We start from the raw sequence: 18345 nt of genomic DNA on the forward strand, positions 1-18345 counted from the left end.
CCTCTCAGCTCCACATCACATTTTTTGTCCGAATTGCTGCATGGTTTCTGTCTCTCTGACTGGACCTCAAATGATTCATTTAGCTTGTCTATCAGATCCTTCTAGAATATAGGATCAACTCATGGGTTGTCTCAAGCTGCAATTCACGATTACCCTAAACACATCTAAATCTCATCATTATTTGGATAGACAAGTAATTTATTTTTAATGTTTATTTATTTTTGAGAGAGAGAGAGAGAGAGAGAGAGAGCAGGGGAGGTGCAGAGAGAGAGAGGGAGACAGAGAATCCCAAGCAGGCTCCCGCTGTCAGAGCAAAGCCCGACGCGGGGCTCGATCCCACGAACCCAAACCGTAAAACCATGACCTGAGCTTAAGTCGGGCACTCAACCAACTGAGCCACCCAGGTGCCCAAAATAATTTAATTTTTATTAAGAAAAACTCTCATAAGGCTGTGGATATTGAGTAATTTTTAATAGCGTCCATAGTGATCCATGCTGAACCTCCACCTGCCTGTAGTAGTAACAATAATGCCTTATAGATATTGAAGGCTAATAGTTTTCAAAACCATTTTTCCTTTTATTATATGATCTGGAATACAATTCCTGCAGTAGAATACACCTGAAGGAGTGCCTGTTAAAGATGAAACAGCAATCCGAGGTGTCTCCCATGTGGTCATTTTGACCATTCACACCTCCAACCGTGATGGGCGCTCATGGGCATCCACTCTGCCCAAACTCTTCTGAAGAGAAATCATTATACACGGTGACCCTGAGCCCTGACTGAACAGTTCTAGTGTTTATGATGTGTTTTAGGAGAAACCAGAGAAAGGTTATACCAGTGGTCCCTGGGCCCTGTTGACAGAATCCTTGATCCTCATGGATACTAACATCAAATGAAAAAAATATAAAAGGCACGACTGGCCCAAGCTGGACAATGCTTGGGAGACCTCACGTACTTCCTTATGTTTGCGTCATGTTATTGGGATTTTAGGATCCCACATTTCTAGACTGGACCACCAACAAAATTCCTGAAAAAAAGTTTTTTTCAGCTAAAGAGAAATCTTGTCTCCCTTGGCGACGTTCCCCAGCCTCTGCTAATTTCAGAACATCCTTCCCTTCTCAAGACATAATAATCATCCCTTGAATCACGGGTGAGGACGCAAGGTTGAGCATCCGGGGAGCCGGGTTTATGCCTGGTATTTAGACCCATAACATGAAGATGGCCCTCCCTCCCTTCCTTCCTCTTCCTTCCTTCCTTCCTTTCTTTCTTTCTTTCTTTCTTTCTTTCTTTCTTTCTTTCTTTCTTTCTTTCTCTCTTTCATGGAAACATTGTGTTTTCCTCAACAGTACTTACTACCATGAGAGCTACTATATGTCTTATTATGTTCTTTCCATTATATGTCTCTTTACCCACCCCTCTAAGTTGCCAGGTAAAATAGAGTCCTCCAGTTAAATTAGAATTTCGGAGAATTAATTAATGACATTTTAGTGCAAGTGTGTCCAATGCAATATTTGGAACATAATTGATACTAAAAAAATGTTATTTAATATCAGTATCTTACATGCAATGTTTGACATATGCTTGCACTGAACAACAAATATTTTTGTAGGACCCAAATATATGAGACATAGTTATACTAAAAATTATTCATTGATTTTCTGAAATTTAAATGTAACTGGGCCTTCACCTTGCCCTCCCCCCACTCTTCGATCCACTCCCCTAGGGGTTAGGGTGGAAATTTCGGGAGAACACTAGCACTGTTGTTGTCACTGCTTTGTGTTTTTTCTTTCTTCCTATATCATAGAGAAGTGCGTGGCACTTGATAGATATTTGGAAAAGAGAGGCTTAGGTTTCCCGGTGAACTTGCTTCCTCACAAAGTCCAGTCTCGCAAAACTAGAGAAACGTACACATTCAGTGATTAAAGTCACCCCCAAAAGACTGCCCAATGCCTGCGGGACACGCCGGTACCCTGGCCACGGAATTATTGGAATATGTATTCCAGTATTTCAAAACAGGTATTGGAGTATACCTGAATATTTAAGGATGGGAATGAACTATCGGAAGCAAGGATAGGAAGTCATTAGAAAGAATGCAATGGTACCAATATGTACACAAAACATTCAAAATCCACAACACTGAAGTGTTCTAAATGGCTACAGCTGACAACCAAATGACTCGGCCCAACACGCCCAGGGTCCCCCTTCTTTGCAAATAAAATGGCGCTCACTCCTTATCTGTCACGGGCTGGGTGGGACCGGGTCCCAGCTACACTTCTCGCCTCAGCTCTCAACACTGCCTCTTCTATTTTCTATCAAGCGTGTGATAGTTCAGCGAGCATGCCTGTGACCTGTGACCGTTGGATCACAGGTCTCCACTACCCAGTCCATTCCTAAGGGGCTCCTCCCCTCCCCTCTCTCTTCTTGTTCCCCATGCAGGGAGTGGAGTGTAGGGGTTAGATGCTACTTCTCCGGTCCGCTCCATCTAGAGGCTGCGTGAACATGGACAGGAACCCTGAATCTCTTTGTGCCTCACTCTCCCCATCTGCCAAAAGGGCACAAGGAGTGTGCTCATGTCGCCAGGCTTCTGTGAAGGTTCCCGGTGATCACACACAGAGAACACGGCATGGTGCCTGGTATTCTAAGATCTAGACAGAAGTATAATGATTTAAGTGTGGTTAATATTATTCCATAATTATTCTATATTATGCTATGACTATATGCAGCCACACCTTCGGAGAGACTGAGAGCCTGGAAGCTGGTGACTTCCCAGTCAAGATGATCTGTCAGCAGGTGAGGCGGGGAGGGCCTGGGGAGGAGGCAGGGATGGCATGATTAATGGGCTCAGATCGCCCTCTGGTGTTAGTAAGGGGGAAGTGCTGGGGGAAGGAACCATTGTTCTTGCCCACCTGCCAACACCCACTCAAACTCCACCCTAGGCCAGTGTCTCTGTAGGGCCCTGAGCTATGTGAAAATAATACAAGAATATGGACATAGAACACTCACTGTGCTGGGTAAGCGTTCGAACATCTCCTCCACAACTCCCCCGTGCTGGTAGGTACTCCCTGGTTTAAGACTGAGTTAAGAGTGTCCTTCTCATGTCTGACCTTGCCTTCCCAAGCTGAATTAGGTAAACTCCATGCTCCCAAAGACACAGGGGATGCAACTCCTGAAGTTCCTGCATATTTACAGAACCCTCCCCTCCTGTAAGGTTTTGCCCCAAATCCTGGAGACAAAGCATGTTCCTCTTAGACTCAGTTGAAGAGAGAGCCACCCACATGCAGACACCAACAGCTGGGTTGCTCGGGTTGCAACAGGTAATAGGGCTGGGGAGCTCAGAGAAGACATCAGGATGCCCAAAGCATGGGATGGGGGGGGCGGGCAGTGGGTCAGTGGAGTCTTCTCTGAGAAGAGAGGTTTTGAGAAGACATCTGTAAAACGAGGAGGGGCTGGTTACCAAAGAAAAAGTTTACAGGATAAGTGGATTTAAAGGTAAAAGGGTGATCCACCAAACCCAAGAAGACATGGGTAGATTTGCTGGAGATTTGGAAGCATTTGAGGTGATGTTGATGAAGTCAGTTGGTTTAACAAATGCCCAGAGCCCAAGATGATGAGTTAGTTGTATGTCTAGATTCTTAGCCCATTAGAATTGTATCACAACAGGCTTTACTCAAAGTAGACTGTAATTGCCTCTCTTTTGAGAAACTCCTACCTTCCTTCCTTCCCTCCCATCCTCCCTCCTTCCTCTTTTCCTCCTTCCTTCCCTCCTTCCTTCCTTCCTTCCTTCCTTCCTTCCTTCCTTCCTTCCATCCCTCCCCTCCTCCCTCCTTCCTCTCTTCCTCCTTCCTTCTTCCTTCCTTCCTTCCTTCCTTCCTTCCTTCCTTCCTTCCTTCCAGAACTACCCATGTGGATACTTGGGGGAAGAATGTTCCAGAAGGAGGGAAAGACAAGGACGAATGCCCAAAGGTAGGAGCATGCTTGGCTTGCTCCAGAACCAATTCAAGCTGGTACGGCTGGAACAGGGCTCTTTGATCAGATGCACAAAATCTTATTTGGGGTCTCCTAACTCCCACACCATTGATTCCATGGTATTTATCAACTCGGTGCAAGGGTGAAGACAAATATTCAGAAACAAGGAGTAATTCCTGTGGTTATTGTTGGGTCGTAACGGTAACAAGAGAGCATTTGTGAGGGGAGGATATTTATTTGTGTGTTTGCTTGCTTTTAATAAGGTCATTTATTTCTCTAGATCTCTGTGACTGGATACTAGATCATTGCCATAGAACATTCTGGCACTGAATGCAGTGCCTGTGGGAGCTCAGAGTGTGGGTGGTTTCATGGGCAGGAAGCAGGGGAGAGCCATATTCTATTGGAAAAACAGTCAAATCCCACGGAAACATTTTCAGATGTCAGGTACTCAGGGAAGAGACTGTCTTCAGCCCTGAATGTCGAGAGCCCAGCATCGTGTCTGGTACAAAAGAGGCTCAGTAAACTGAACTTGGTTGAAGCAAATGGAAGCATTTTGTTAATCCAAGATGAGACAGATAACCCAGAAGGATGTTTCCAGTTAGCATTTCTAGGCAGGAGGGAGCTGGTTTAAAAAGGAGCTGGTTTGCCCCGTGTACCCTGCCTCTCTACAAAAACTCGCAAATACGGCTACACACTTAGCCATTTTCAAGCCGTGCAGCTGGCATTGGGGCCTGGAATTCTTGCCCTGCCCACACCTTGCCCGCAGCCCGCAACTTCAATGGGCTCAACTCCCAAATTGTTCCGGTCCCTCCTGGTAACCACCAGCAGAGGCCTCAAGAAGAGAGGACTGACTTGGCTTGGGGGTAAACTTAGCTGGTTTCGGAGGTTTCCATCGCCCCTCCCCCTCCCCTCCCACAGGAAACCTGATCATCCAGCCACATATTGGAGAAAACAAGTGGAGAAAACCAACTGCTTGTAGATCTACGGGCCTGAGCTAACAAGGAAAAACTCGCAGCAACCAAATGAGTTGCAGATACCCAGAAAATGGGACCCTTTGTAAGTGTGGTTATATAAATGCCAGATCTGGTTCATGCACTCACTTCTGGAATGACTGGCAAATGTCACCACACAGAAGGTTTTAGGGTGTTTCATTACAGAGTCATTAGGTTTCATATAATTTTTCCCCAAATATTTCTCTGGCCTTGCTGCCTTGTGTCTTTTTATTTTTTCTTGATTTTAGACTCTTGGTCGCTACTTAGAGACCAGATGCTTAGCTAAACAAATAAACCGATGAAAACCACATAAAGAGACAGCCCCAAACATTGATTTTGAAGAGACAAATGATAAATTTGTGGTCTTGCCCTTTTTTGGAGTCACACCCTTCCTATTTCCCAAGTTGGAGAAAACACTTTCCACCATGTGAATGACAAGCATTAAAATACAGCTTGAAATAAATCTCGAAAATTGTACATTCAAAAGTTCTAGCAGGCAACTGTGTCTGATTTTGCATTTCCCAAGTTTTAAAACCTTCTCTGTGCAGTTAATAGACCAGCAGGCAGTGCAGAGAAATGGGCAGGTGTTGTCACTTCTTGTGTGACTTTGGGTAATTTCCTGAAACCCTATCAACTCCAGTTTTGTCATGTGGAAAATAGAGATAAGAATCATTATTTCATATCCCCAGAATTATATGAGATAAGGATGTTTATCAGATATGAACCGCTTCTCATGAAACCCAGAGAGTTCATTTCAGTTCCTTTTTTTCTTTTAATTAAAAAAAAAAAAATCCATGACTTGGTGCACCTGGGTGGTTCAGTCGGTTAAGCGTCGGACTTTGGCTCAGGTCATGATCTCAAGGTTTGTGAGTTCGAGCCCCACATGGGGCTCTGTGCTGACAGCTCTGAGCCTGGAGCCTGCTTCCGATTCTGTGCCTCCCTCTCTCTCTCTCTCTCTCTCTCTCTCTCTGTTCCTCCCTCTCTCTCTCTCTCTCTCTCTCTCAAAACTAAAGATTTTTTAAAAATTAAAAAATATATATATGACTTTTAAGTTGTAGTCAGAAGTCACAGTGTAAGTTATGGCATTAAGGATAAAGCTAAGGTTTTCTCAACTATTTCCCTTCTGATTCCTAGTTGTCTGCTTAGAGGGAAATAAAATAGAATCCAGTCTTGAAATCGAGTCACCACGTTTGGTCAAAGTGCAATGTCAGAGTTTTTCCCTTATTTTTCTCTGTGAGCCTCCTGGGTTTGGGGAAACGAGGGGAGTGTTATTTCTGACAGACACCGCAGTTGGGCTCTGGAGTCAGGATACCCTGACAGTCGCCCCATCCACTACCAGGACTTGGGACAAACCACCACCCTTGCCCCTGGATCACGCTCCCCCGCACTGTCTGGCCCAAACATCCTGAGCAAAGGCGTAAGCAGATTTCTAAAGAACAAAAAATACTGTTTTTAGTAGGTGACTCCTGCAAGAGAGGCCAGAAAGAGAAAAGAACAAGGAGTAGAGCTGGGCTGTGGTCCCACCTGCAGAGAGATTTGACAGATTCATCTGTTTTACAAGCTTCATACACAACGAACAGCACACAGGTTAATGTCTATAGTGAATTCCTTATATCTGCCTTTGTCCAGACATAACACATGGTGAGAAGGAGGCTGCTGGGAATAGAGACTGCTCAACAAGCCACAACTACTACTTTTGCTATTATCTGGAACCTTCCAGTATTGTGCTTGTGGCTGAACTGTAAGGCATGTCTTTATAATGCTAGACTGACTCCCCTCCCTTCCCTTCATGCATGGATTCCTGCATGGAGCCTGCGTGTCCCCCCTCCCCCCGGCCCCCACCCCAACTGTGTTTCCTTTGTTTCTCTTCCCTCTAGTGGTTGAAATCGGGTACTGCACCTCATCCTTCCTAGCGTTAAAGGCACCTGAGAATTGCAAACCTTAGAAAGTCAAATGTCACCTTTGGTGTAATTTGGTTACAGTTCCTCATTTTAAGATGTCAGAAAGTCGAATGACTTGTCTGGGAGACAGGTGTATCCGGAGAGAACCAAGAATTCGAGTCTTATTTTTAAAGAAGTCCATATCTTGTGACATTCTCTGTCTCGGGTCCAGTTTTGTTAATGATATTGTCCCCTCCCGTATTAGCGTTTCATGTTACGTGTCAGTCCTGGGTCTTTCATACTTACTAATTCAGCAGTTTAAATGCATGTCTTACTTTTATCGGTGTTTTACATTATTTTCACATTTTGAAGGATGAATACTTAACTCACTTTTTTAAAAAGAAGAAAGCATAAAATGGAAACGATTTACCTCTGAGTTTAGCCTTCGTGATGATCTTACCGAGCCATACACGTGAGAGTCAGCCAAGTAGAGAGAGGCCTTTTCCATCTACAATCCGTATTTCTTATTTATACATATTCCCTGTGGCAAAACTCCTATTGCTGTCACACGGCGGTCCAAGTACGTGGTGTGCACATCGACAATTTGGAATTTTTGAGGACTTGCTTGTGGCTTAATGTGTTCTACGGATCATTTGAAAATTTTAAAAACTGGTGTGTGAGGAGAGGTCTATATTCTATTTACAGAGTCCAATGCCGATTCCTAGTGAATCAACTTTATCATGTATATTGCACACGTATTCCATGTCCTTATTTATATTTGATCAATTTGAGTTTATAAGGACTATTACTTGGGAATTATTTTCTATTATTCTATTTGTGCTCATTTATTTTCACATATCACAAAAATAATCAGTGTTCATTTCGGAAAACTTGGAAGCTATAGAGAAACACAGAGAATAAGTAAATTACCTCAAACACAAAAACAAAAAAAGTCGGCCGTTTAGAAATTTGGGTATTTTTCTTTCCGTGATCTGATATCTACGTGTAACACATCATCGCGTGTTAGCGTATGAGAGAGAGCATGATGCCCCATAACCTGTATTTATTCTTAACGGTAACGTGTGATTTTTTTCTCATAAACATTTTTCAATATTATTTAATTGGAGGGTCAAATAATATGAATATTTTTCCCTCTTTAAATACATTTCTGAACTGTCTTCCATCAAGGCTGCATTGTTTATACTTTCACACATTATGTATTGTGTCCCTTTCCCCACATCATTTTTATTTACGTTTATTTATTTCCTTTGAGAGAGAGCAAGAGCATGAGTGAGGGAGAGGCAGAGATGGAGGGAAAGAGAGAAACCCAAGCCTGCTCCACACTGTCAGCACAGAGCCCAATGTGGGGCTCGATCCCACGAACCAAGAGATCATGACCTGAGCCTAAATCAAGAGTCGGATGCTTAACCAACTGAACCACCCAAGCACTCCATTCCCCACATCTTTGTCAAAAGGATATTATGATTTTTACGGGGCGCCTGGGTGGCTCAGTTGGTTAAGCATCCGACTTTGGCTCAGGTCATGACCTCATGGTTTGTGGGTTTGAGTCCCGTGTCGGTCTCTGTGCTGACGACTCCGAGCCTGGAGCCTGCTTCGGATCCCGTGTCTTCCTCTCTCTCTGCCCCTCCACTGCTTGTGCTCTCTCCCTCTCTCTCTCAAAAATAAACATCAACAAAATTTTACAAAGATATTATGATTTTTAAAACTTTACCAACATGACAAAAATCGTTCCTATTAGCATTTTTATAGGTGTACATTTGATTAGTAGCAAGGTTTATTATTTTTAATCTATTTATTGTGTGTTTTTATGTTTTCATGTTTGTAGAACCAATTTACAAAATACAAAAATTTCTTGTCAATTTTTATATTGTTTTTATATATATATATTCTTGTTAATGTATAGGTGCTCTTTATATATAAAATATAGTATGCAAATAACAGTGGTAAAATCCATAAAGCCTAAGCAGTTAGAAACAAAAAGGACCAAAATCTCCACCAGGGTGTGTGTGTTAAATGTGCCACATTCGGTTTCTAATGTATCATAGTGGGTCTGAATACCATGCATAATGAGGTTCCTTTTTTGGCCTTGTTCCTCCTTAAAAAACATAAGTGATCTGTGTGTCTGACCTCTCTTGTCTGGTCACATTATCCATTTTTTTCTTCTTTACCTTCATTTTACTTTTTTAAAATTATTTTTGTAGCCAGTAACTTTTTTTTAAAAAAAAAAGCAGTCTTTACATTAAATGTGGGGTAAGGGGCGCCTGGGTGGCTCAGTCGGTTAAGCATCTGACTAACGCTCAGGTCATGATCTCGCGGTTTGTGAGTTCCAACCCCGTGTCAGGCTCTGTGCTGACAGCTCAGAGCCTGGAGCTGCTTCTGATTCTGTGTCTCCTCCCCTGTTCACAATCTCCCTCTCTCTCTCTCTCTCTCTCTCTCTCACACACAAATAAATAAACATTAAAATTTTTTTTTAAATGTGGGGTTATAATTCAAAAGTCTCCTGCTTTACCCACTGAGCCAGCCAGGTACCTCTTCCCTTTCATTTTTAAATAGCTCTTCACCCTTGTCTTGCACCACGTTGTTTGGGTTTTCTGTAGTTGGTCCCTACCTTTGAAGCATCTACTTCTGTTTACAATGATGTTAAACCACGATTTGTATCAAGTTGTTTTCTTTCTTTTTCTCCAATTCCCCTTTCTTTTGAGTGTACTATCTTATTTCATTTTTTCTGGCTTGATTGATAAAAACCATTTGGATTTCGCAAGTGCCGAGATGCCACGAAATGCTGTCTGAAAGTGTTTCTGCTTCCCCATAGGAATGTCTCTTCCTTCCTCTATCTTCCTCACGCTAAGTCTCTCTCCTTCTATGTTGTGGAATTATTTTGAAGTTTTCTTTGGTTGCCAGTGGCGTTTGTTCCCAAAGAAAGTCAGCTATTTGCCTGCTATTTAAGCCCGAAGATAGTATGACCCTGCCCCTGTTTTGTAGATCCTGTAACTCATCTTCCTACAGCAGAAGTTAAAGAATCCGATGATGCAGACTGATGCTATCAATCCGTTGCTCATGCCTCTGAGAAGTATGGCAGGCAGCAAATTCATGTCCGTGCAGAAACATCAGCGTACGAGGCTACTTTTCCCAGATCTGGACTTTTGTTCCAGCCTAACGTCTCCAAATATTGATTTAGCTGTATCTATCTGGTCTCTCTCGGCCGTTGCTACCTGCCACGTTGTCAGTGTCCTGACCCATCGGGGAAGTCCCGTTATGTCTAGAAGATGAATGTCTCATAACGAGATAAGCAGCTACATTAGTGACAGGCTGAATCAAGGTAAATGTCCACAGCCCAGAGTATGAGGTTCACCTAAGGCACGGAGACTCGCGGCCTTCTCACACATGCCTCTGCCTGCCGTGGGACTCTGGCCACCAAGGGCTGCGACAGGAACAGCATCTCCTTTTTCCATGGTCGTCTGAGACCTCCATCCCTAGTGATTGTACTGACCTCTTTTCTCATCCTTTGGGCTTGTCATGCCTTTGATTTATGCTGCATAAAGACCGTTGCTTTTCTTGATGAGGTTATTGGTTATTTTTTCCATCTGTTTACTCAGCTGAGCACGGAAGTGACACATCCAGGTGGCATTTGTCACTTGGTTTCCATAACGATCCCATAGTTCCTGTGGATATCAGCAGTTCCATTTGTTGGGATCTTAGTCTGACGGGTCACGGGGATAACTGTGATAACAGCCCCTTAGTTCATGCTTCGAGGTATAGAGGACCTTTTTTTTTTCCTGTAGGGTAGCTCTGTTACTCCAACAGATACTCTCCTGCACTGATGCTTGGGTTCTCTGATGGGCCAGGGGAGTCACTCTGAAGAGCACTATCACGGATAGCCCAGAAGTAGCTGGCTCCTTCCCTTGAAATGAGTCCAAACGTTGGCCCAACACTACAGGTCCTACAGGGTCAGGGGTCTCCCAAATCTCCATCCTCAGCACAGCCCCACCCACTCTAGACCTACTAGTATTCAGCACAGCCCCCACCCACTCCAGACCTACTAGTATTCTTCCTGTCCTTTTATACCTTATAGCCTTTCGCGAGACATTTAAAAAATTTTTCATGTTTATTTTTGAAAGAGAGAGAGAGAGAGAGAGAGAGACGGGCATGAGCAGGGAGGGACAGAGAGAGAGTGGGAGACACAGAATCCCAAGGAGCCTTCAGGTTCTGAGCTGTCAGCACAGAGCCCAACATGGGGCTCAAACCCAAGAACTGTGAGATCATGACCTGAGCTTAACCGACTGAGCCACCCAGGTGCCCCTCCTGTGACATTTTAATTAAGCGCCCACGAAGGTCAGAAGGAAAACCATTTCCCCCCACTTTTCACTCAGCTAGCTCTTAAAATTTTTTTTCATGTTTTGTTTATTTTTGAGAGAGAGAGACAGAGCGTGAGCAAGGGAGGGGCAGAGAGAGAGGGAGACACAGAATCAGACACAGGCTCCAGGCTCTGAGCTGTCAGCACAGAGTCCGACTCGGGCGGGGCTCGAGCCCACGAACTGGGGAGATCATGACCTGAGCTGAAGTCGGTCGCTTAACCCACTGAGCCCCCCAGGCGCCCCTTGGGTAGCTCTTTCTCATTCTGAAGATCTGCTCTGAAACATCACCCTATTGGAAAGGAGTCGTCTTATCACTCTTCCCAAACTAGCCCTTCCATTTTTTTTTTTTTTTTTATCAACCACATGTTGTTTTCGTCTTCGTGGAATCTATCACAATTTGCAAGTACAGGTATCCTAACGGCATCCAATACTCTCCCTATTTTAATTCTTTATTCCGAAACTCAAAACCCAAATTCTAATTCTTTTTACTGAAACTCAAAACCCAAATGCATTTGAATAAATTTTTAGATCTATACCTGGCATCTAAACCTTCCCATTCAACAGATAGAAACCAACTATAGTCAAATAAAATAATCTCTCTCACTAAAAACCTCAGAGAACAGATTTGATATTAAAAGATATTTGTTGGGGCACCCGGGTGGCTCAGTCAATTAACCAGCTGACTTTGGCGGGGCTCGTAATTTTGGGATCTCACGGCTTGTGAGCTTCAGCCCTACCTCGGGCTCACAGCTGTCAGCACAAAGCATGCTTCGGGTCCTCTATGTCCCTCTCTCCCCTCCCCTGCTGGTTCTCTGTCTCTCAAAATAAATAAACTTTAAAAAAAAAGATATTTGCAGGTACTCTTTTTATTTGCTTTTTTGTCTTCTCTCTCCAGGATCTCTTTTGTTTACTCTTGTGCACCCCGTGCCTTGCAAAACAAATGCATGAATGCATGGGCGAATTCACAATGCTCACCCAACACTCACTTCTCCCACTCTTCTATTTTTTCTCAGAACTTTTCTTCATGTAACCAACTGGCTTTGGTGGCACTGTGCCTATTGTCCTTAATTTTAGGGTTTGGTGTTGACTTGCTGATTTTAGTGTTGATCCCTTTGAATGGATGTATTGAAATAGAAACTGATGGGAAGGTAAGTAGAGCTGAAGTTCCTGGTTTCAGAATACTTTAATGTATATTTACATGGCAGTGACCTATGTTTTCTCATATTTCTTTATTTTTTGAGGGGCGGCAGAGAGAGAGGGAGACAGAGGATCTGAAGCAGGCTCTGTGCTGACAGCAGGCAGAGCGATGTGGGGCTCGAACTCACAAACCGTGAGATCGTGACCTGAGCTGAAGCTGGATGCTTAACCGACTGAGCCACCCAGGCACCCCAAGAACTACTTACTTTTATGGTTAAGGCATGCTTCAGGGAGAGCAGGCACATGGGAGGGCAGTGTTGAAGCAAATTCTTTTTACCCACTTTTGGGAGGCCTGTTTCCTCTGCTTCAGGGTTTGATGCATGTGGCATCTTGCACAAGAACATCTTTTTCCTCCTACATCATCATTTCAATTAGTAGAAATTTCCCCCAGAATTTAGCATATGGTCTTCTCTTAACTTTTTTTTTTTTTTTTTTTTTTTTTTTTGGGACAGAGAGACACAGAGCATGAACGGGGGAGGGGCAGAGAGAGAGGGAGACACAGAATCGGAAACAGGCTCCAGGCTCCGAGCCATCAGCCCAGAGCCCGACGCGGGGCTCGAACTCACGGACCGCGAGATCGTGACCTGGCTGAAGTCGGACGCGTAACCGACTGCGCCACCCAGGCGCCCCTTCTCTTAACTTTTAATACTGCCAAAATTTGGCTTTTTGATTGTCAGGATGAGCTACAAAGGAAGCTCTGAAGACAGAGATCAAGCACATCTAGTCAGCCATCACGGCAGTCCCAAATCCCACACTGGGGCCTGCATTTCTTTCACTGGGTTGGGGCACGTCTTCAATCGTGACCTTAGAAATTATGTGACGTTTCTCATTATGCAGCTGAACTTAAATAATTTCCTAGATCAAGTGTGTAAGATGAGACGACGTGGTTCACAGCCAAGGGACACTGTCGACCACACAGATCAGAACTGACTTTCTACGGTGTGAAGGTCGAGTTGCAGAGAAGGCTTCCACACAGCTGCGGAAAAGGGAGCGCCGGCCAGCTGGCTCGTCCCAAAGACCCAGAAAGAGGCCAATTGTTTTCTCTTATGGAAGTTTCTAAAGGCAGAGGTCAATTTGGGGTTTCCTTAGGATACAGTGCTAGGTAGAAAAAGGGAATCCAAAGTCTCAGATCTCAATAAGGAGTAAGACTGAGCCCTGAGGGAATAGGACTCCGGGCCATCTTTTGTAGTCACGGAATGGTGTTCTGAAGTTCCTTCCGGGCCCCAGAGCCTAAAAGCCATTCAAGCAGAAAGGCCCAACTGTGAAAGCCAATGGCTTTCATTTGGGTAAACACGCATTTTAGAGAAGAGTTGGGTGAAACTCACTAGATGCTCTTCCAAATAGCAATGGTGGTAAAGGAGACAGCCCTGCAAATCTCCTCATGTGACCTGATGTGGGACAAAGGGCTGTGTTACAAAGATTGGAAAACGTGGGGGGCCATCCAGGCTTTCCAAGAAATATTACGACACAGCTAGAGGCTGAGTAAGTAATAAGATAGCCTCGGGAGAGAGAAGAGGAAGACCAAAGAACCCAGATTGGTATCTACTTAACCATGAACAATTTTGAGAAGTTTATGGTTCCCAGAAGATAATCTAAAGCAGTGAAGTTAGAATGTGCAAGTTTGGCTGTACAAAAGCCACCTGAGAAGATTGTTTTAAAAATACGGATTTCTGGGTCCCATCCAGACTAGCTGAATCAGAGCTGTGTGGTGTGTGGCCTTAGTTATCTGTACATTTTTTTAAGGTCTCTAATGATTCGGTTTTAAAGCCGGGCATGGGGATCTCTGACATAGGACATATGAATACACAAGAAAGTCTTTAAAATTGGGAGACTGTATCTTCCTGATACATTCTAATAGGGGAATCTTGAAACATTCACATTAAATTGTACATTCCTGACGTTAGGGATTGACGTACACGTCTCTGTATTTTTCCCACTGCTTTCAAACCCATATTCAATTATTGCTTTCACCAGTTGACTCCCCCCCATAGAAGCTTATCATAATGATTTCATTTCAGGCCACGATGCAATAAAATGGACTAAACTTATGCTTAGCTGGAAACAACTAAAAACACACACAGAATATATGAAATAAAGATTTCCAGATATTGGATAACAGGCATCAAAGAGCTGTGCCCCCCGGGAAAGGAAATGAGCGAGATGAACCTTATCACAGTTGTGGCTTTCTTCCTACACACACGCGCGCGCACACACACACACACACAAGCACGCGCGCACACTGTAGAATTTAGTGCCCAGGACTGACTCCAAGCAGAGCATATCTGTCTTGTTGAGCTGCATTCAGTTCAGTTCTGTGATGATGAGGGGACTGGAAATTGTGGGGCAGAGTTTAGTATAGGAGGGAGCTAGAGAGAAAAATAATCCCCAAAATGTCCTCAGAGCTCCTCTTGGGCCTGCATATTGAGTTGCCCATGCATAAGGTGACATTTCATGAACCCAGGTAAGAAGGGGCTAGGATGCCATGAGATGAGCAATTCTAAGCTCATACAGAGTGGGCATATATTTCAGATCTTAAGCCAAAATAGACAGAATTTTCTAATCCCTGGGGCATTCAGCCTTCAGATGAATCACATTTGAGCAGTAGGATTAAATTATCCCCTAGAGTAAAGGCAACTCCAGACCCGACATAGCAAAGCTTAAAAATAGCCTCCAAATATTCCAGCTCTTGGGTAACTTAATTATCTTCCAGGAAAAAAATCTAACATTCAGTTTAAAAAAAAATTCAAATTCTTAAACATAATATTTGGAATGCTATCTATCTATCTATCTATAATAACAAATTACAAGACATGCAAAAATCCAAAAATAGCACAGGAAAATGTGAACCATAGCTCAGAGAAAAATCAATATTTGATAAATACTTTAATTTCACGGTAAATTATCTATTTTGATTTCTAGTTCCTCTGATAGTTTGATAATTTATGTGTTTTTGAATGAATAAATGAAAAAAGTCATAATCTTCCATTTTAGATTTTTAAAAGATTTTTATTGAAGTGTAATTAACATACAGTGTTATATTAGTTTTGGCTGTACAATATAATGATTAGCAATTCTATACATTATTCAGCGCTCATCACAATAAGTGTGCTCTTAATCCCCCTTGTCTCTATGTCTTTTCTAGGACATTTGCTTTTATCTACATTTCAAATGACTACTAAATATTTTATATATTTCATTTAGGTTTGCTTTGTTTTCAATTTCCTCTGTACCTTAGAGACTTTCTTATATTTCTTCTTAATACTGCTTAATTCTGTGTTTGTTCTTGACCAATCTAGCCAGAGATTTTATTTTATTTTATTTTATTTTATTTTATTTTATTTTATTTTATTTTTATTTTTATTTTACGTTATGTTATTTAAAAAATTCTTTACAATTTTTTAAATATTTATTTATTTTTGAGACAGAGAGAGACAGAGCATGAATGAGGGAGGGTCAGAGAGAGAGGGAGACACAGAATCCGAAGCAGGCTCCAGGATCCGAGGTGTTAGCACGCAGCCCGACGCGGGGCTCAAACTCTCTGAACCGCGAGATCCTGACCTGAGCCGAAGTCAGATGCTTAACCGACTGAGCCACTCAGGGGCCTTAGCCAGAGATTTTAGCTAGTTGAAGAGAAAAATTATTTGGTTGCTTACCTCAAATCTTTTCCTTATTTAATTTCTGTTCTCTTTCTGTTCTTTTAATTTCTTCTACTTTGTTCTCATTTTCCTCTTCATTTGAATGTCACATTCACATATTTTTAATCTAGAAAGTGAAATAAAGGTAGGGCTATGCAGAAACGTTTAGACTGGTGTGGTCTAGACACTTCAGAATTGCAGTTCTTTCGAACTTATCCACAGTAACTCTTACTTCTGTCCTGCTCAGCTTACTTTTTGTAGATACATATGCAAACCCTTAAACAAACATCTCAGTCGTCATGGCAAAGAAACATCACGATCATCATTGCTGGGTTTGGTATAGAGCCATAGAGATAGGGTTTTTTTTGTTTTTGTTTTTGTTTTTTTCTCACACAGTGATGAAGAACCTTTGGTGGACCCCTGCCTGTTGTAGCTTATAGCCTTGCAAGGCCAAGTGCAGTCTGAGTTTGGACAGCATCAGTATCAGCGGGGAGCCTGTCGGGAATGTGGATGGTAAGGTGCCACCCCGACCCACTGACCCAGAACCTGCATGTTAACAAGAAACCCAGGACTCTTACACATAATCAAGTCTGATACCTACTTACTTGGAGGACTTATTTGCAAAGGGGACACTGTAGGAAATGCTCAGAAATTTGAGAGTAGAAAGGCATGCTTTGTAATAGCTAAAAGCTCTGAGATAGCTGGTGAAGTCAAAAATCAATGAATATTTGCTATTGCAGTTAATATGACTTATTTTTAATCCCAAGAGCCCAGATTTCACATCCCTGGTTGGGTGAACAGCCATGGGCATACCATTCAGGTATTTCCTAATTCAACCTTGGGTACATTACTTCCTAATTATTTACTTTTTCAAAGAAGGAGGCTGTGATAAACCTGGAAGAGTAGTATGATAGAAGTGGAATTTATTCATTAACTAATAAAAATTTCTTGAGCTCTTGTTATGTGCCCTATCTAGCATTAAGCCCTGAAAATGAAAAGATGAATAAAATATGGGCTTGGGCATGTTAAACTCATAGTTGAGTTAGGAAGTCAGAAAAGTGAACAGATGAACATGGGGCACCCGGTGACTCGGTCAGCTGAGCATCTGACTTCGGCTCAGGTCATGATCTCACGGTTCATATCACTTGTTAAGTACCATATCATGTCTGGAGACAAGGGAATAGTGTATTTTCAACAAAGTTGTCCCAGAATATCAAAGTATATTTGCCATATATTGAATTTGGCCCAGTAAGTGTTTTATAGGTCTGGGTCTAGAAATTGGGAAGAACCATGGTGATTGCCTTTTTTTTTTTTTTAAATTTTTTAATGTGTATTTATTTTTGAGAGAGAGAGACAGAGACAGAGACAGAGAGACAGAGTGTGAGTGAGGGAAGGGCAGAGAGAGAGAGAGAGAGAGAGAGAGAGAGAGACGGAGGGAGACACAGAATCTGAAGCAGGATCCAGGTTCTGAGCTGAGTACGAATTGTGGGATCATGACCTGAGCCAAAGCCGGACGCTTAACCAACTGAACCCCCCAAGAGTCCCGAGGGTGGTGATTTTCTATGCAAGGAGAACACCTTGCTTAAAGGCAAGGAGTTTGAGAGAATATTCATTATTTCATTCATTATTTCATTCATTCATTTAATTAATATAACACTTACTGTTTGAGCTCCTGCACATTAGCCTCTGACAATCATCAGCAAAATAGTGTCTCTGCTTTCATGAGGCTTATAGTAGGAAAGATGTACAGTAAATTAGTAAATATAGAATATGAAAGCTGGTGATCTGTGCTATAAATGTTTAAAAGGCCAAGGGAGTAGAGTTCTGGAGGAACAGCACTATTTTATGAACAGGAGTCAGAGAAAGCCTCTAGAGAGGAAAACCTTTGAGCTGAGAAGGAAGTGAGGGGGGCGGGACATAGGGCAAGCCAGAGAAAGAACAAAAGCTCATGACCTTGAGGTATTGCAAAAAGGCATGGACTGGAGTGATCAAGGTGGAGAGGGGCTGGATGAGGGAGAGCAGGAGTGTGACAGGGGTGGCAGCTGAGGGTTACATCACAAAGGGCCCAGCTGGTCACGATAAAGACTTTGAATTTTTCTCTGAATGAGACAGGCAGCCAAGAGATGGTTTGACCAAAGGAATGAAATATGTCATGTCCTAAAAGGATAACTGATTTCTGTGTGGAGAGCAGACTGTGGAGAGGCACACATGCAAGGAGCGAGACTCAATGTGGTGCAGAGGGGGCACGGACCTATATACGCCTGGTGCCATGGTGTAGTTGCATATGAGGTTCATTGGG

The sequence above is a fragment of the Neofelis nebulosa genome, chromosome 2 (assembly GCF_028018385.1).
Source record: "Neofelis nebulosa isolate mNeoNeb1 chromosome 2, mNeoNeb1.pri, whole genome shotgun sequence".
Lineage (NCBI taxonomy): Eukaryota > Metazoa > Chordata > Mammalia > Carnivora > Felidae > Neofelis > Neofelis nebulosa.